The 19,838-nt window shown below is 41.1% G+C and overlaps 1 protein-coding gene across 10 annotated transcripts in view; it reads left to right on the top strand.

The window, feature by feature from the left end:
* Positions 1-857: 857 nt before the first annotated feature.
* NCOA2 (nuclear receptor coactivator 2) overlaps positions 858-19,838 on the top strand; it is a 198,085-nt gene continuing 179,104 nt past the window's right edge. For 4 of the 10 annotated variants that reach the window (XM_061342857.1, XM_061342856.1, XM_061342854.1 and 1 more), the window contains exons 1-2: positions 858-1,153; positions 10,731-10,810. The gene's annotated coding sequence lies outside the window, so the exon portion shown is untranslated. Of the gene's footprint in view, positions 1,154-10,289; positions 10,471-10,730; positions 10,811-19,838 lie in introns of those variants that run through there. The other 6 variants (XM_061342862.1, XM_061342860.1, XM_061342858.1 and 3 more) reach the window with 5 other exon arrangements.

Raw genomic sequence — 19,838 nt, 5'->3', positions numbered from 1 at the left:
TGCAACCATCTGAGAAACAGCGGTTATGATCAAAAAAGTATTGGACAAGCCTAACTGCGAGCAGTTAGCCATACCACCCATAACAATGTATATAATCTGTGGATAGCTGCAGAAAAACTTGGAGCTGCATAACCCTGTGAGAAAACGTCAAAAATAACTATTGTTAGGGCGTGCGGAGCAGAGCTCGCCATTATCGACACGTGTACAAATGTAAAGCTTTTCCTTTGAGACAGGATTTCTGCAGCGTGGACTGCTTCTTGAACTAAAGGGCAATGTTTAACAATCGCCCTACAGCCCTTAATAATTTTTAACTCACGTATTCACTCCTCTAGCCTAGGAAAAGCCTGCATCTTCATCCCCCCGTTCCTGCGAGGGGCATACGGCTGATGCTGTGTATTTGTGACACGATTTTCATCATGTCTATGTTTATTTATTTATTTATATATATTTTTTTTAGGGGCGAAGAAAGGAAATAAGATTGTGTTTTGTCGTGTCCTGTACCCCCCGCCTCCCTGTTTTTGTGAATACGGGCCACTGGAAACCGTACCAGGGCCGATTGCCCCGGTCCCGCTTCACTAAGAGGTTCCTCCGAGGGCGGACCGCAAAGGGCCACATTTAAAGTCTCGCCCTCCGAGGGCGAAGGACTTTTTTTCCTTTCCCTTCCCTTCTCTCCCCCGTTCGGGCGCCGCGGAGGAGGCACCCGGGGGCGCCGCGCAGGGCTGCGAGCAGCGGGGCGGCTGCCATTGTCCCCGCCGGCGGGGAGGGGAGCGGAGGAAAGGGAAAGGAGCTAAGCACCCCACGCTCCGGCCGCCGGCATCAGCGAGGGACGGCGGAGCCCCGGTCCGCCTGCAGCAGCCCGCCCGGTCCGGCCCGGTCTACCCCAGCCCGGGGCCCGGCCACTGCCGCCGTGCCCGGGGGCAGGGGGGAGTGACTTGTGCCTCCCCCCGCCTCCTCCCCGTCCAGCCCTCCTCTGGGTAGAAGGGGAGGAGGAGGAGGGCGAGTGGTGGGAGGGTCTCCATTGAAATAAACAAGCAGGCAGTTATTAAAACGGGAACATGGCGGCCGCAGCCCCAGCTTCAGCTTCATCTTACAAAGCGAAGGTCAGCGCCGGCGGCAGCCGCGGCAGCAGCGGCGGGAGACGGCACTGACCCCGGTAACGGCTCCCGCACGCCCCCTCGGCCTCGGCGCGGCGGGGGGTGTGCCTGAGCCCCCCGCACCTCCCCGGCCGCCTTGTGTAATGCCGGGGGGACGCCCGGGGCCGCGCCGGTGCGCGGAAGGGCGGCGTTGGCGGGCGGCACCGCGGCCGCAGCAAGGAGGCTTCACTGGGGGGGAGTGGGACAGGGGCTGCGGCCCCTCGGAGGGGAGCCGGGGGCAAGTGACCGCGGGGCCGCCCCTTGCCGGGGCATCGTGCTCGTACCCCCGGGCTTAGAGAAGGGGGTTGGGGGGGTGGGATGTGTGCGCGTTTACTTCCCCGGGACGTCCTCCTTTTCGATGGAGCGGGGTATTGGGGGTGGTGTGGTAGGGCACCCCACCCTGCCTAGCCGAGGGGCCGTTTTCCTGTTCTCAGGCCAGGCGGAGGTCGGGTGCCGCCTCTCCGCGTCCCTGGCTGAGGGCGGCGGGGCGAAAGTGCGTGGAGCCGGGGAGGCGCGGGGAACTGCGGCTGGTCCGAGGGCAGGGGCTGCCCTGCCCGCGCTGGGGGAAAGATGGGGCAGCTGGGGTGCGCGGAGGGCAATTTTCAGTGGATTGTTCAGGACGCTTCCTCCTCATTCCCGAACACACACCAACAGGAAAACTTGAGGGAGGGTCTCCCCCGGTGACTGAAGGGGTTACTTGCGGAGCAGGGCGGTGTTCATCCCCTCCTCTCCCCTGGCTGACAACGACCTGGTGCGCAAGTGTGCGGGCAGCTGCGTTGACCCTCCGCGGGGCCGATCCGGTTGCCCCTTTACCGGCGTCAGGCAGGGGCCGCGGTGCCCGGTGCCCTGTCCCCTTCCTTCCCCCTGCGCCGGTGCGCCCGCAGGAGCCGCGCGGGGAAGGAGGGGGCAAAGCGGGCAACTTCTCTAACTTTCTGCGCGGGGGCTGCGCCTGCGTGTGCGCGCAGCTCCGGGCCGCGCCGTGCTGTGCCGTGGGGAGGGGGCAGGCCGCGGCGGCACAGCTGCGTGCGAGCGCAGCCCGGGGCGCCCGGCTGCCGCCTCCCCACGGCCCGGGGAGGGGTGGGGGCCCGGCCGCCGCAGTGCCGTGTGTCTGCGTGTGTGAGCGGGGCGGGGAGCAGCGGCGGGAGGAGGAGGAGGAGGCGGCGGCGAAGGGGGGATCACAGCCGGCTGCGCGCGGGGTCTTTGGGCGGGTGCCTCTCCGCTCGCTCCCGCTCTCCTGCCGCGGGGCTGCGCGCAAAGGCGGCGGCGGCCGCAATGGGGCAGCTCCGCGGGAGCGGGGGAGGGGTGGGTCTGTGTCCACCGCCTCCTCGAAGGGCGGGTGCTGAGCCCCTCCCGCCTCCGCGGGGGGCGGTGTGTGCTCGCTGCCGTCGCCGCTGCGCTCGTCGGTGGCCCCGGGGCGAGGTGTAACCGGAGCCGCCTCGTCCCCTCTTCCCTCGCTGCCCCTCGCTCCTTCGCCTCCGCTCGGGCCTGAGCTTTTCTTCCCAGGCCGGGAATCACATGCCTCTCCTTCCAGAGAGGGGCATTCAGGCCGCGTAGTTTGGGTGCAGGAAACCTGCCCGAGAACCTGGCAAAAAAGGGCTGGGAAGGAGAGGGGAAAAAAAAGGGGGGTGGTGGTGGAAAGGAATAATAAAATAATAATAAAAATAGAAAAGGCAAGGAGGGTTCTGGTAGTTGCTGGGAAATAACGATATCCGAATCTTAAGTTTGTATTAGCCTGAGTTTGTGTTAGTCTGAAGTGAGCGTATGTGGGTGCCCACTGGCTAAATACACTTGTAATTTTGCCAGGAAAGAGTCTCCTTGTAAAAGGAGAACAGCCTGCTCATGCTGTAATAATCAATTATTTTTGTATTTATCCTCATCTTTTCCTCCACCTCTTTTCTTTCAGCGCAGTAGGAAGCAGGTGAATAGGCTTTAGAACTGAACCAATAATATTTTTATGGCATTTAAGTATAGTTTGAGCTAAGCGTATAGTATCTGGGTATGACAGAGCAGAGCTCTATTGCTGCTGTAAATAAGTAAGTAGTTTAAGACTGTCAGTCTTTTTACTTAAAGTATTTTTTTTTTTTGTTGGTAGTGTTCATAGTTTGCTGCCACTGTGGCTGAATGCAGGCATTTGTTTTTTATCCCTTTGGGTTTTATGTACTGAACTATAAAATCAACTCTAGCCAGTTAATTTCCTGGCTCTTTACAACCAGAGCTGCGTTGGGCCACCTGGTGGGCTCCTCTCTTGCAGGAATCCTTTGGGAGTGACCAAAGGGAAAGAGCTGCTGCTGTTCTTGTTGAACGCTCTTGGAGAAATGACAGTGTTGCACAGTGTTGTTAATGTGACACCGAAACTCTCACTCCCCAAAGTAGGGCTCTTGTTTGCTTACATGAGGCTTAAGGCCGCTGTGAATGGAAACAGGTTGTTTCATCCCATTCAGTGTAGGCACTGTACCTCCTTTGTGTTTTTTAGGACATATCCTTATTCATTTCAGTGGTGGTGGCGGCACACATAGGTTATACCAGGCTTGTGCATATCTGCATATACAGACATGCAGGCATGTATGGACACTGACATTTGTGTCTCTTCCTTTTGCATTTATTATATGGCTACTTGAGGATTGGAACATAGAAGTCAGCTCTGCTGTGCCACATGAGGTAAAGAAAGATGTGAATTTTCCCCAAATGGTTAATCCCTAAATTGATGAGAAGTGCTGTGATAAGCTTGATGTTTGTAGCTAGTCTTCATTATCTACAGTCTTAAAAGAAATACTTTGTTAGGGGCTCAACCTTCAGAAAGATTGAAAGCAGCTTTAAGAACAGCTGATCTTTTTAACATGGTGCAAATATTTGAAGAATCATGCAATTTTCAAGACGTTTGTATCTTGGTCTGGTGAGTGCTGTGGACTAAATGCCTGACAAAGGTGCTCGTAATTTTCTATTTATTTATTTATATATATATATATATATATATATATATATTTTAGCTGTCATGGTCTTTTTATTGCACATGAACCCTGAAGATTTCTCAACTTTTCTTGAGCTTTTGGTCTGAAGGCACTTCTTTACTAAACTCATAAATCTCCTCATGTTCCTTGTTTTGTGTCCTGCTGCTGTCAGTGCTAAATTTGAAACTCGAGGCATTTGGGGAAGGAATCCTTTATTACTATCGAGAATTATACTTTTGGAATAAGTCAGTTGTGTTTACATTTTTAAACTGGAACTGTTATGTGAGAGAGTGAAAATAAAGATTATTTCTGGTGGGAAGATTAGAAAATGCAAGGGATTTACTCACGTGTAGTGTATTGCGCTAAACTGAAGCTCTGAATTAAAATTAATTATTTAAGAATGTTTATGGTTTATAGTCCTTTAGGATGTAATTTGCTCATTCTAAGGCTGAAGGGTTCTGTCAGACCAGCCTGTAGTGTTGACATTCCCAGCTTTTCCCTCTGTCCTCAGAAAAGCCAGTAAGAGCTAGCCCATCTGCAGGGAGCCCAGGTTTTGCAGCAGGAAGAACAAAGTCAGCAAGCAAGCCAGCTGCTGCTCCAATGCCCACTGTCTTCTCCTCCTTGCCTTTGTTGCTGATGTCACTGTCTCACTGGCAAAATCTGGGGTTTTTCACTCAGCTGGAGTTTCTCTAGCACCTGACACCAGGATTGCAGGGGTTTATGATCTCTAAGCCTTGAGGATGCTGTCAGTTCATTGAAAAGAAAAAGCTGAACTAAAGACTGGTACCAAATTCAAGTATAAACATAACTCTCTTTGTCTGCCGTGTGCTAATTTGTGCTGGAGAAAGAACACTGAGCTAAAACTGTTCTTGCCACGTTCATTTTTCTGTGTGTTTGCTTGTCCTGTCTAAACAATACAGCCTGTATGCAAGTAGGTATAAAGTATTTAACAAATTCCACACGTTTCTCATGTATTCTTACAGGCATTAAAATGCTCAGTATTCATTTGTTTCTGTGTTTGGCTTTAGAGGTCAGAGGTTAGGTGTGTTGCTACAGTATACACTGTTGTGTGACACATTTTAAACCAAGAACAGTAACATTGATACTTAGTTTGTAGAAGGCGGTATTACAGTGTCCATTCATCCACCCATTTTCTACTCTTGCTTAACTTAGTTACAGATGGCTACTCTGGCAGGATCCCTTATTTTTATTTTTAAATGAGGTGAAGTTCACTGCACTACTTTATTTTTGTTAGTTGTTAAAACATTCTCGTACTCCTGGCAGCAGATAATGACAAATTCTTCAATGTAATGCTGGGAGCAAGGGAGGCGGAGAGGGAGAAACAGGGAGGAAGAAAAAAAGGGGGGGGGGGGGAGGAATACCCTTCTGAGCATATGGAGACATCCAGAAAAAGATGTGCATCGTCAGCTGTGATTCCATTGTGTGCTTGCAGACAGGATCTGAGCTCTTCTTCTCCTGGGAATTCTAAGCCTTATAGAAGTATTCTTTGGCTTTTACCGATCATGATAATTGAGCTGAGATAATGTATATTTCACATACTTATTATAGATTATATTTTGATAATATTTTAAGGTTTCAGGGAATAAATACAGTTGCCAGGACTCCTGCTCTATGTTGGAATGGCATCTTGCACAGGCATACATACTGGTGAAATGGCAACTTTGAATAGTAAGAATAATTTGTAATATTACATCAGTGGTTACATATCACTGAGGCATCTTACCAGTTCTATGGTTAGTAGTTTGTCAGCAGTATTTACATTATGCAAACACTCCCTATTTTTAATGATTTGATGTCTTAGCCTTTTCAAAACATAACAAGTAGAAATGTCACATGAAAAATGACAGCTTGTATAGTCTAATCAATTTGGATGCAAAATTAAAATAACCCAACCAAACAGACCCCTCCTCCTCCCCCCAGACAGGGATTTTTTAAACCCAGATTTTAAATTAAAGCTATTTTGTCAGTGTTGTGGGTATTCATAAATAGTATTTACATGATGAAAAAACTGAGTGGAAGAAATGAATTTTCTTATATTCATCCTGCATTTACTTATTACCTAGAACAGCATTTCCTCTCCTGAGTGTTTGGAATACTTCTGCTGATTCTCTACAATTACTTTGGGTTGATGAATAGTTTGAAAAATATGTCTTGAATGTGGTGGATTTACTGCACTGCATTTTGTTACTGGTTATGATTTTTCAATCTTGCTCTGTGGAAATTGCAGGTTATTCAAGTTAAATAGTCATGGAAATTTTACTGAAGAGCTTTATGGAAATAAAACAGGCACAATTCCTATGGAAAGTGTACGGTCACTGGGGTGCTTGGTATTTTGAAGTTTGAAATTAGTTCATTAATGTACATGTCTGAAGCCATACAACAACATATAACAATGCACACGTTTTGTTCTTCTGCAGCTGCATCATTCTACCATTATAAGTCTTGCATTTCCTTAAATGGCTTCCATAACAATCTCCCATTAATACAGTTACTGGCACATATTATTCTTGCTTTGCTGTCATTTTAGCAGTTATAACTGATAGTAAATCTCTCTCTTTCTGTGTGCTCCCATTACTTAGATGTTTAGAAGCCTCTTTGTAATGTGCATTTGCTTTTTGCAGCTAAGATGCAAGGCTCTCTGTAAAGCCTAATTACATTTTTTCTGTTTGCCTTTAAGCTTCAAGAAGTTACTTTCTGTTTGGAAAGGGTAACTTGTGTTTTGCTAATATAGTCCACATTGTATGGAAGCCATTAATGTATTAATGAAAGGACAGAAAGTATAGGTGACAAATTAATTAAAATATTGAATGAATGTGTTGACTTAACCGTAAATCTTGGGTAGTATGGATCACGTGAGCTTCTGTGTGTGGGGATACTGGGACATAGTGAGAACATATATCTGATGTACTGATGACTAAGGATTGCTATTTTGATGCTATTCTAGTGAGCTATGTAAGACATATTGTTGCTCTTTTGTAGGATTTATAGTGGGCATATCACAATTGGCTGCTTTATTGGCTGCCTCAGTGGAAAAATCTGGGATTGAAGAATGGGCATGGAAAGTGAAATAACATTTTACTTGTTAGGTCAGAATTATTATGGAATTTCACTCTTACTCTGCCCATGCTGTAATTCATCTGTGTGTGAACAGATTTAGTTTTCCATTGCTGTCAGTATTGATCTTTAATGAGCCTTGCCCCATGGATTTTGAAGAAAATCACTCAAAAACAATGCAGTATGTCATCTATTTGTATCTTGCCGATCATGTAAGAGGTACTAAATTGCATTTAGGAAGAAAACTTTTATGAGAATGAAGGAAAGTCTGTCTATGAATAAATTTAATAGTATATACTGACACTTTCATTCCAGGTATTTTCATGAATTTACAAATTCATCATATGCTTGTGTGATGGAATCAAATTTAAAAAATAAACTAACCCAATACCAAGGTCATAAGTTATAATACTTGGGCAACTTTAGAGTTCAGCTATCATTCAGTCTATAGTGGAGACAACTCTTCTTCGTACTTCCTCCACCATGCTTTGAGTTGACAATGCAGCTCTTGAGTCTTTATTCTTTGCTATTTAAAAGTTAATGTCAGGACCTGCTAACCAACCCCTCATGTTATTCTCAGGAATAAATGTGATTATTGTCAACTAATTTCAGTTGTTACCATAACACAAATTTGTACCTTGGTCTCCAGAGACATGAGCAATGTTGCCCTCCTGTTCTGTCAATTTCCTAAAGTAGATTCTTAGTGGAGGAAGATGAGTGTGTATAGATAAATACATGATTCATTTTGGCAGATTTAAATTATATTCTCAAGGAGAAAAGCTTTTCTTCAAATATGTTTTTTTTTTTCCAAAATAGAAATTTACAACTACAAATACGGTATTTTTTTTTCAATGTGTCCAGAATACTTGCTGATTTATCTTAAAAGTTGACCTGTTGATACCTTACTGGCTATAATATGTAGCTTTAATAACACAGTTTAAAGCTTTTTTTAAAATTTTCTTTTTAAATTGCTTGCCAATTTGTTTTGGCATTTGCAGCGCAAACATACTTCTACTTGGTTAGCTTTTTTTTTTTTTTTTTTTTCCCTTAAGAATCACGGCTTGCTTTGATACAAAGATCCGGAATTTTTAATGAGGCCTCAAACTCCTTTCTTGCTGCAGTTCTGTGTGAAGTTAGTGTTAGCTGCACAACCGTGAGATTATTTGTGGCACCTTTTCTTAGTATAAGGGAACCTGAAGACTTCATATAGATGAAAAAATATGGTCACTAAGCTTGCACACTGTAGATGATAATATCTTCCAAGTATGTCTGAAAGTGGTAGTTGGTCACTCCCTTTTAGGTAAATTGTAGTTTGTAAAGTTGTTACTGTGTTTTGTTCAAAACTCACAGTTTTCGTGGGACAAAGAGATAACACATCTTTGGTACCTGGAATACAGATGTCCCTTTGCACTTGAAAGAAATGACTGTGCATGAATGGAAAATAAAGATGTAAGGTGGTCTGAAGTTAGAAGATGGTTGTTACCCTGAGCTATACAATTTGCTTTTAGTTATTATTTGACATTAAAAAAAAATTCCTTTAGTGTTTATGTGATGAAGCATTGAATGGTGGTGCTGGAAAATAGCAAGTGTGTAGAATGATGGTTTTATGCAAAAGTGGCTTCTTTTTAAGTTTTGAGAGGCATCCCAAGAACCTCCTGATTCTTATGGAAGTGGGTGGGAATTTGCATGGCTACCAGAACTGCCTGCTGCTGTAGAGTTGGCTTTCCTTTATTTCAAGTTTCAGAAAGGGCTTGAGAAGGCAAAGAAATAATAGGTCATTTAATTGTCTGTCACTTCATGTTCATCTCTTTTCTCTGACAGTCTATTTCAGTTGGAGGAATGCATCTGGAATATATCAGGTCGTCCATCTATTTGGGTACATAAGCTTGTAACTAGTTGCTGTATAATCCAAGAGTTTTGTTTGGAAAGAAAGATCTCACTAGTAGTATTCCGAAGGCAGTGCTTCTACTCTGAAAACATATGGTCTTTGTTTTCAGACAGTATTAATATTAAGCCTTATGAATAGAACAAATGAGAATCGGCAAAACTTGTCACTTCAGTCATTGCCCCGTGGCACTCTGTGGGCTGCAGCATAATGGTCAGGAGCCATGTTATTTTGTGTGCAGACCCTTAGAGCCACAGTACTGGAGGCCGTGTAGATCAGGAGCTGGGGCCCCCCAAAACAACAGAAGGAAAATAGTGGTGAGCAGCCACACTAGCTGTCAAGAAACAAAATGGTAGTAGTCATTGTTATTGGCATGCAGCGGGGGAAATGCTTCTTTCTCCACAGGCACTCTTACCACCATTGCTCCTCTTGGAAAAGGTCTCCCTAGTATGGACTGGGGCTTCAGCTCGCATCTGGTCAGGCAGCAGCTTCCCTTTGGTGTGTCTCTGAACTGCAGGTGTCTGACAGACACTGTAAATCTTGCTAAATCATCAGAAGTTCTAGTAGTGGTTTACTTTAAATTTTGTTCTTATATGAGATGATGTTTTCTGTCAAGGAGGACCCTTTTGAAATTCCATGTTTATGATCTGTAGGGCTTGTGTGCTTTTTGGGAATTCCAGAGGAAATAATGTAGTTACGTCTGCTCTGTATTTATGTTATATAGGAGTATTTCTTTGTTAATGGCACCTCTGAGTAGCCTGATACTATACTGGTAACCTGCCTGTGACTGAAAGAACTTAAGTAGAGTTTGTTTGAAGAAGGCTTCTGTGAGATGGCAGAGATGACAGAAAGAATGAAATTGTTTCTAAATTCCACTTCTTTTGAGGCATAATCAATGTACTTTTCTGTTGATGACTTTTGTAGTGTATCTTCCGTTTTCTTTATGATCTGCCTTTTTGCTTGTCAGAATAAGCAAGCAGGAAACTCTTTAGTATATTGTTTGGATACATTTGACATAAAATATTGTTTGACCTGCAAACAAAAATGCAGGTGTAATATTTATGTGGGTAATGGCATGCTCCTCTTTCTGAAGAAATTTGTATTCCTGTGCGAAGTATGTGTTCTGCTCTACTGGACTCTTCAGCTCTATACTAATGAAAAGCTTTCTGTTTATTTGTCCTCTGGTACTTGTCACTTGGGTCAGGAGTGTTGTTAAGTGCAGATTCGGAGAAGAAACATGCTTCTGTATGTACAACTTTTAATAATGGTTGAGAGGCATTTTATAAGAGCACCCATTTCTCCTTTTTAGAGATTTGAAACTGATGTGCTATAAAGTCAACCAGCCAAGCAGTCAGCCAAAAAAAGGAACCAGCTGCTTTCACAGAGAGTTCCCACAGATTCTTTTGTGAAAATACAGGCTGTGTACTGTGTAAGTTAATGTAAACATCTTAGTTGCTATCACTGTGAATTTGCAGCAGGCAGCAGGTAGAGAGGAAGTTGTGTGCCTGGAGTGATTGTGCAACTGGAAGGGGGTTGCAGTTATGTCTGGAAAAGCAGATAATGCTCTGCAGAGTTTGTTTCCCTCCTTGTGTTATGCTTAAAAGTGCCATGTGCTAAGTCTTGTATTTTTATTTTTCTGTGTCTTCCTTAAAAAAATGACTAATATATTTCTTTCAATTTTGTTCCTAGCATGCTTGAGATGTATCTGAGCAGTGAGGCCCCCCACATGCACAGCCCCTAGAATTCATTGCCTGCCTTGCTGAGTCTTGGTGAGTAGTCTGTATCCTATTGCATTTAATTGGTTTGTGTTACAGTTTTGTCTTCTTCACTGGGGAATTTGATGAGAGATGTCTTCAATTGATTGTGTGGGTACAGCAGAACAAGCCTTGGTTTTAAGTAACTATATAGCGAGTCGAAATATCAGCATTTTAGAGATTTTAAAAAATAATGCCCAGACTGGTTATGGAAGCAGGGACCTTGCCTTAGTGCCAAACCCAGGAATGGGACTTTCTGCTGAGAAAGGCTGAAGGGATCAACATGCGATGTTCTTTCACCTTAAGTTTGTTTGCTATTTTATACTGTAACTAAGGAATTGACATTTTTCAAAGGTGCTGATTATGGTCTGTCTTACAGCAAAGGTTGAGCATGAAATAATACAAGCTTTTCCATCCAACTATCTGCGCTAATAAATTACTTAAATTGAGGGTTGAAATCGGTATAATGACACTGATGACTTAAACTGCTTGTTGCTCAAGAATTACTGTCTGATGACTCCATCAGGCAGTGCTGTGCCTGTTTAACTCTGCTCACAAGAAGGGATAATACCACTGAGAATTAGAAAAAGGGACCCCTGCGGATTGTTTAAATGCAGACTAATAATAGTTTGGTAGTGCTGTGAAAGAAAGTAGACTATAAATGCCATGGTCTTATTTTAGGTATGTTTAATATATCATCATACTCACTTGGTATAAAGTTTTTACAAATAGGCATTTGAGGTTTTATGTGAGAACCTTTTCAGGGTTTCATGAATAAATGTTGTCTTTTAACACAGAGTGACTTATTAAGGTCAGAAATATGTATTTTTGAGGCTTGCATGCTAAATATAGAGGTGGGAAATGAGCCTGCTGAAAAGGTTTTTAGTTATTTGGGGTATAACTGTTTACAAAATGCCAACCGCTTATGGGAAAAATGATGTATGTCCACATGAAGTATCATTTCCTATTTTGTTAATTATGTTGAGCAGTTTTTGCAGGCTAACAGCGCTTTTCTTTAAACTTAGTGATTTTTCTAGAATCAGTGAATGAAAACAGATTAGGAAGCTTTCTAGTGCTTTTCTGTTTTTTCTGCCTTTTCCCTTGGCTGTTCTGATAAAACACTTCGTAGTTCATTGCGTTCAATGGAGTTTATAATGCTGGTTAATAGTTTGTTTATGTATTATATTAACTTGAAAATGCTCACCCACATAGACGTTATTACTTATTTACACTTATTACACTTATTACTTATTATTTATTTACACTGCTTATCTGGGCTGCATAATGATCATAATGTACATGTGCAGGTCTTCTCCATAATAAGCTGGTTTTGAGATCACTGAAGCAAATTACTTAAAAAAAAAAAAAAGGAAACAGGAGTAACCTGCTTTTTTCTTTTTTAATTATTCTAGTGAATAGGTCTCAAAATGAGCTAGGTATCTGTAATACAGACAGACGCAAATCTAACTGCCAATATCTTCCAAGGAGAACAGGAAATCTTGTTGACAAGGGGACAGCATGTTTGTTTTCAACTCTCAAGTGTAATTTTTCATTAAAAAAAAGAAATGCATTAGGTAAAGATTGAAAAGGTAAATACTCAAATAAAATGCAATGTGCATATAGTTGCCTTCCCCCCCCCCCCCCAATTAATACATATATCTATGTGGGGGCAAAAAGCTCTTTCTTTTCCTTAGTCTTGCCACATTCTGTACCAAAATTATAAATTTCATTGTAACTGTGCCAAAAAGTAATGTAGTGCGTTTATAGCTACTGTCCAAAAAACACAGTTGCTGGTTTGGTAAGTTCAGAATCTTTAATAAGAACAAATAGGAGATGAATATTTGTATATAAAGTCTTTGGTGATGACAGTAAGGAAGAAACCACTGTAACAAATGGATCCCATGAAAGACAAGGGTGACGTAGAGAGGTAGTTCTCCACTCGAAATACCCTTTTGCTCTGAAGTGGGTAGTTAAACATGTGTTCTTGTGCTAGTTCAGGAAAAGTAGGTTGCATAAGACAAGGAATAGTTTAAAATATTGGATCCTTTGAGTTATTGGAAATTCTTCCATTGGTTTCAGAATGTGCAGTAGAGGATGTCAGTCCTGTTGAGTATAAGGAGATAGTCAGATGTTCATCTCCATCACAAGATCAGATGTGTTATCAGATATTTTGACCAGTTCACCCATCTGAAATGATACTTCTGTCTGAAGGCTATATCAGTTGCGAGTTTTATTTAAGAAATCTGGGTCTTGACTTTTGACTGGAGCTGCTTGTGGAATAATAGATGTTGTGTTTGACTGTGTCTTGTGAGACTGCACCATTACTGTGACTGAAATTGTGCATGTTCAGCCTATTTACAACTGTATGGAGTTCTTTGGAGAGTGAAACCACTCCTAATACTTACTGGATCTATTTTTATATGGTGTAACAGATAAGAGCGTGAATCTTGGACTGTTAAATGTTTTTAGGATATGTGTGTATGAACTGATAAGAAATAATAGAAATGACAGAATTTGTGGCTGCTCCCTTGGAATGTTAGTAGTTGACATGGTGGCAAGTAGCTGCTGTATGCTACCAAAAAGCCATGCAATTAGGATGATGAGAAGTTTAGACTTAAAAAAAAAAACAAAACAAACCCCCAAACAGTTAAAAATACTAATTTTAGTTCCTAGTCTGAAGTTTTCAGTCAGAAAACATTTCCCCACTCCCTTTCTCCTTTTTTCATGAAATGGCTTGCTTTGTAAGGAACACGCTGCAGCAAAAAAAGCAGCATAGATTAGAGAAATCTCAGTTTTCTGTCACTCTCGATCTGGAGAGTCTGTTTCAATCTAACTTTGTAGTGATTTCATTGGCGTTTGTGTTGTAGTTAGTGTCAAGTATGATAGATAGAAAATATTTGTGTGTCTCTTTGTTCTGAGTTATAGTGCTCCTTATTGTTGTTTACAGCAGTAGTAGATAAAGAAAATTCTGACAGATGTCTCTTTTTTGACTGTGTCCTCCTCATACATCTGTGTGTAAAAAGAATGCTGTCAGAAAATAAAGTGCAGTACTGAAAACAGAGTGCCTTACTGAAATGAGTTTTAAGAGCCTTCAGTATTAGCTTAAGGATGCAAGCAAGGGACCTATGATAGGTTCTAAATATCAAACCTGAATAAGAGAGAGCTCACTTCTATCAGCATGCAAAGCCAAACTGGGATGGTGCCTATCTAGATCTCTGGAGAGTCACTTCAGAGCACCTTAATTCCCACAGGAGCTGTGTTTCTGAAATAACTGAAATAAAATGCAGGAATTGATCACAGGTATGGATAATCTTTACTGAATCAGGTCATCTCATTTGCAGAGGCATCTGAGAGAGATATTTAATTTATGTTGAAATGGTTTGTGATAAATAAAGGGAATGCTTTCCCATTCCTAGACCTTGAAACTGGGGAGTTGTTTTGCATGAAATATGATGAGATTTTTCTGTTTTCAGTCACTCCAGTAGCGATGCCAGTTAACAAGAATTGCCTATAAAGATGCCTGTAAAAGTGGATGCTTGATTATAGTGAATTTAATGCAATCAGCGTTAAAATGATACTCTTAATCTGAGAGTGGAGTTTTGTGTGGGTGGTACAATGAGAACAGAAGTATTGAGAAATGAGAAGTATTGAGAAATTAAGATTTATACAATCGCACCCCACAGTTGGTGGTTTGGGGTTTTTTAATTTATTTTTATTTTTTCTTTTTTTCTTTTGTGTGTGTGTGTGTGTGTGTGTCCAAAATTGGAAAAAGGAGCTTATGAAAATCTTTGGTTTATAATTGTGAGAAAAGCTGAAATTTACACAAAGGTAATAAGTTGCACTTACTTTAAAATTGATGAAAATTAAGAATATTGTAAAGGGAAATCTCATCATGCTTGCAGCTAGCAGAACTAGATCTGCTAATAATGAAAACAGTTTTAAAGTACTTTAGTTTTGAGGCCACGATGTTCAATTTCATTATAAATGTGGAGTAAACTGTTCTTAAATATGTAAAGCTCATTAATTACTGTGAATTGATTTAAATTGAGAGCTTTGTCAGTGAACTTTTTTACTAAATTGATAGAACCAAACATCATGTGTATCCAGAACTGGTGAAAACACTGTCATTCAATTGATTGAAGCTTGCCTTTTGTATGTAGCTATATTCTGGAAGATTGTTTTTAACATTTTGGTTTCAGTGAGATAAAAAATATTTAGGAAATGAGATTGCTAACTTGATTTTATTCACTTCTTAAATATTGCTTTTGACTTAGTATGGGCTTTCCTAAGATTTTTTCATTTCTTACCTTGATAGGAACCTTTTTTTATATGATCAAAGGTATAGTATATACACATTTGCAGAGAAATAGCTGTCATTATCATTCACGGAAAATCAATATATATTTTAAATATAGATTGATGACATTGTACCATCAGTATTGGAACCTGGGAATTCTAGAGAGGTCAAGAACAGGACAACTGAGCACTTGCATCATCAAAGAAGATGAGATGCATTTACTTGGGCAGATTTTCCTCTGGGCCTGCCTTTAGCCCCTGAATTGGGAAGAGTGAAATATTTACCCAGCTTGGCTGTTGACAGTAAATAGTATTAATTAAATACAGGGCTTGAAAATGACACTGGTATTTCAAATCAAGGCCAGTAAATTTTGCCTTGGCTTTCTGGAAATCGAATTCCCATAGTCTGTTTATTTGACAGTATTATAGTACAATAATTTGAAGTTCATGGATATTTCTGTACATTAAAGTGAGTGAATTTTTATAATGTCACAATGCTGGGATGTTAGGCTCAGAAGACTTATGTGACAAGAATAGTAAGTGAATTTGCAGCTGATTAGTATAAAGTGTGGCACAGTGTGTTTCCATCTGATTAGTTTACCTTTATATTAACTGGGCTGGGAAGAAACTGCAAGTTTTCTTTTTAAAACAAAATTCGGGTGTTAAAAAATTTGCATGAAAGGTCTTGGATAAGTCATGAAAGTTTTAAAATGATTTAGAAATATTGGTGAGTTTTATAGTATCATTGTGAAGAGCTTTAACTATCCAAAATGTTTTACAAAGTCCTTTCTAGTCATCTCACCACAAGCAAAAAAGGGTTCTGACACTCCTACTACATACACAGTATCTGACAGTGTGTAAGTGTGTTGGTAAAACTATTTACAACTCTGGCCGTGATAAATTAAGAATATGCTCTGTTCTCCTGTTCCAGCATCTCTGGTTTTATGGTCTAGGCTCTTCCCTTTTTTCATTACCAGTACTTTTGTTCCTTCAGCAATCCCAGTTCAATAAACTACAGCATTCTGCATACACAAAACTCTATATTTCAAATGACAACAATAGGCAATCTAGGGATATCTGAAATTATAATTGAGAAAAGAATTAGTCTTATAGTAGGTATTGCAAGTCAGTTTATCCTTGAGGGGAAACACCAGTTGTGTCAGAGGGAGTTAAAATGTTTTTCCATTCATATTTTTTAGCATGTTTTCCTTATATTTGGATATTCTCACCTAAACTTTGAATCATCATCCTTGCAAGTAATGTGGAATTGAAGATCCCTTTTTACGTTAGATTCCTTTGTCCTTCGATCTCTAAGAACCTGTTTTACTGCTATAGAAGTGCGATGTCTCTTACATTTCTTCAGGGTTTAAGCTTGAAATTACTGTGTGATGCCACAGTTCAGTAGTATTTTAGAATGGGATAAAAACATCTACATTTCTCTAAAAGTAGGTGGCCAACACATATGAAATTTCACTTGGGTTAATTTTTATGGCCTTTCAGTTTTCAGTTGTGGTTTTTTGCTTGGCTTCTCTTCACAGTTCCTGGTTAACTGTGTTTTTATTGCTCAGTCCTGCTGAACAGACTCATGTAAAACTTCTTCTGTCTGGAGTTACAGTATGTTAAGTTCCAGAATGTATCCTGCAGTGGAATAAGGTTTATGTACAGCCGATGATACGTGAAGCGTGATGTGTGACTACTGATGTTTAGAATATTTCTTGTCCCTGAGTGATTTTAGTCTTCCCTTCCTTGTGAGCTCACTCCTCTGTCATTGTCCAAGTTCTAAGCTGTTAATCAATGCTGAAATATTTTGGGAAATAATACCTGTGAGTCTGTTGTATAGCACTGTGGTTCCAGACTTAAAACATACTCAAGACAAATGTATAGAAGCAAAAAACCCTCAAATCACCTCAAATTGGGCCATTTTATATGAAATGCTATTCTACCACTATCACACCCTGAACACACTACTACCACTACTGTACAGCACAGGCTTTGTGCCACAACCTAGACAGTGAAATGGATTTGTTCTTTTAATTTTCTGCTTTTGTTGGTTAGTCAAATATATCGTGTGTATAGCACATCTGGTACACAATAGTGTGTATTACTGAATGTTGGCATGGAACCGTGCATATGGTGCTCTGGTCCTGTTTTAGGTACTGTGGGCCCTTCTTCAATGAGAGAGAGGGGGAAAAAACCAAAAAAAGTAACAGGCTGCTGCTGCTGAGCTTGATTCCAGTAACAGTTATCAAAGTTGCCTCCTACTTTGTCTTCCTCTTATTTGCTTCATCACTCAATTTCTGAGCTATTTCCTTCCACCCCCAGCTTCCAGGAGAAGTGTTTTGTGTGTTGTGGTCTTCCGATACAATCTGATAAAGCCTTGGGATAGTCCATTCTCCTCCACCTTTGCCATCAGTCAGCCCCCAGGCAGCATATGTAGGAGGGGGGATGTTCTGGGTCAGGACAGTTTGATCCATGGTTGTGGGACTCTTACGAGTTGGACGTATTTGTGCGTTTTTGTTTTGAGGGGGAATTACATACTGAAAATGTACTTTTGATTAGCTTGAAGCTATAAATGAGTTGAATGGCTTGAATTTCGTAAGGAGCTTTGTTGAGGAAGGGGGGGAAATTCCCTAATTAGAAATGCTGTAATAGCTTGCTTAGGAAATTCTGAAATTAAAAGTTTTGGATTTTGAAGCTAGATTTACAGAAACACTCAACAATCATAGGGAAATGGCCTGGCTATTGGTACTGCTCAGAGAGGGTAGATGCGAGTATGCAAGGTGAGGACTCTCACTGGGCAGTTACTATGGTGTAGAGTGACTCCCAAAGTCTCCTACTTCACCTGGGATGACTACAAGGGCCGGGGAGCCCTTTCCTGTACCTACATGGACACCAGCATATGGAAATGGGTATATGCCCATTGTACAGGAGGGCAGATTGCCACACACTGCTGTGATCGCCCTATCTGTTGTGTGTGCCCTACAGTACGGGACAGTAGTTATTCACTTGCCCATTTTTAAGATATGTTGTGGGGTTTTTTTGTCTGCTACCTATACATAAGTTTGTCTTCTCAGACTGCAAAGAAAGCTAAGGTATACATTCACAGATATATTTAGCAATTAAATCCCCTAGTGGATGCTCTTAATGCTTTGAGATAGCTTACCCTACTTTGACGTGAAGTGAGCTATCTGAAACAAGGGCATTTTTCCTGGTGAATTGAGTATTTGCACAACTTGAAACAGTTTAAAGTGCATATGTTTTTTTTCCTGTTCAGTGGCTGAAATGAAAAATCCATTATAGACACAGCTCTGTTCCTTGTATCAGAGGTATCATTGTCCATAATTAAATGGATACATTTGACTACAGAGATACAATACAGATTAAAGTTTCACATGGTTGCCACTGTATATGCCATCTTTTTTTCCCAAATCCTTTGATAATGTCAGTGTGAAGTATTTTGCCATTTAAAACTGATGAATTCTGAAAACCCTGAGAACATGAAATCGAGGCATATTAGCTCTCAGAGCAAATGAGAAGTAAAAATGTGAACTGTATCTAACGTGGCTGGCAAAGGTAGAAATAAACCTTTAAAAATTTAAACCCACTAGTAGGTATTTTCTGCCAGGGTGGGAAAGGCCGTATGCCATGAATTCTTGCTGTTGACATGATCTGGGGACTGTTCTTACTGTTCTGATTGTGTGGAAATACTGTTGTGTGAGCACAGCAGTAACTTTTTCATAATGAGCTGTGCTCTGTTCTGTTACACTTCTGTAAATCATTTTTACTCAAGTTGTGTTGCAGAAGCTGAGAAAGGAAGACTGTGAGCCTGCCCTTAGTATTTCCTCAGGGGAGGAGGGACTTTTTTAGAGCGACAAGATTCTGAGAAGGGAAATAGGAGGGTTTCTTGATGAAAGGTTGAGCTAACTAGCAATACAAGAAAGATAAAAATGTAAAATTCAATATTGGGTCAATCATTTTTCTGCTAGTTAAAAATATTTCTTGCTGGCATTAGCTGAATGTAAAGGCAACACTGTTTTACTGGTTTTTAACTCATTTTGCTTATCACTAGCAGGGAAGGAAGTCAGTAAAAAGGAACTAGTATTCTTTTACACAGGCAATGTCATGAAGAGCTGAATAAATTAATACAACGTGGTTTTCTGGGGGGGTTGCATACAACATAAATTATGTTGCAACAACATATTTTTTTATTTAATATTTTAGTAGTTTAAAATGTGTAGTTTTTTTTTTTTTCTCTGTGTGTATGTTTATTTTTATGTTGTAGTTTGTACTGGTTGTATTGTCAGTTTTTAGTTCTGTCCCTTTGCTTTGCTAACAGTACTGGGTAATATTAGCCACTCTTATGCCATGCCAGTGATGGGCTCTATGGCACTTATTGTGCCAAGCTTCTGCTGTTCTTAAGTGGAACAGGCAGTTGAAACAATTTATTCAGGCTGGCTGAGGTTCAGCTATGAATATCAAACATATTGGACAACTTTTGTTTAATCAACAGATAATTTAGCTGTGGCAGGAAGCATTTGTAGAATTTGGGGACTGACAGTGTTTGCCCCAGCATGTGATAGGAATTTCCCTATAAAGGCCAGGTTGGATGAGGCCTTAGGTAATATGGTTTAGAGCGAGGTGTCCCTGCCCATGGCAGGGGGGTTGGAACTTGATGATCTTAAGGTCCTTTCCAACCCTAACTATTCTATGATTCTATGATTATACTTGCAGGAATGATTTTACATGG

This window comes from Neopsephotus bourkii, unplaced genomic scaffold, assembly GCF_033783945.1.
Source record: "Neopsephotus bourkii isolate Nb327-2 ecotype Australia unplaced genomic scaffold, CSIRO-AGI_Nbou_v1 NB_1820, whole genome shotgun sequence".
Classification (NCBI taxonomy): domain Eukaryota; kingdom Metazoa; phylum Chordata; class Aves; order Psittaciformes; family Psittacidae; genus Neopsephotus; species Neopsephotus bourkii.
This window is presented reverse-complemented; position numbering and strand designations above follow the sequence as displayed.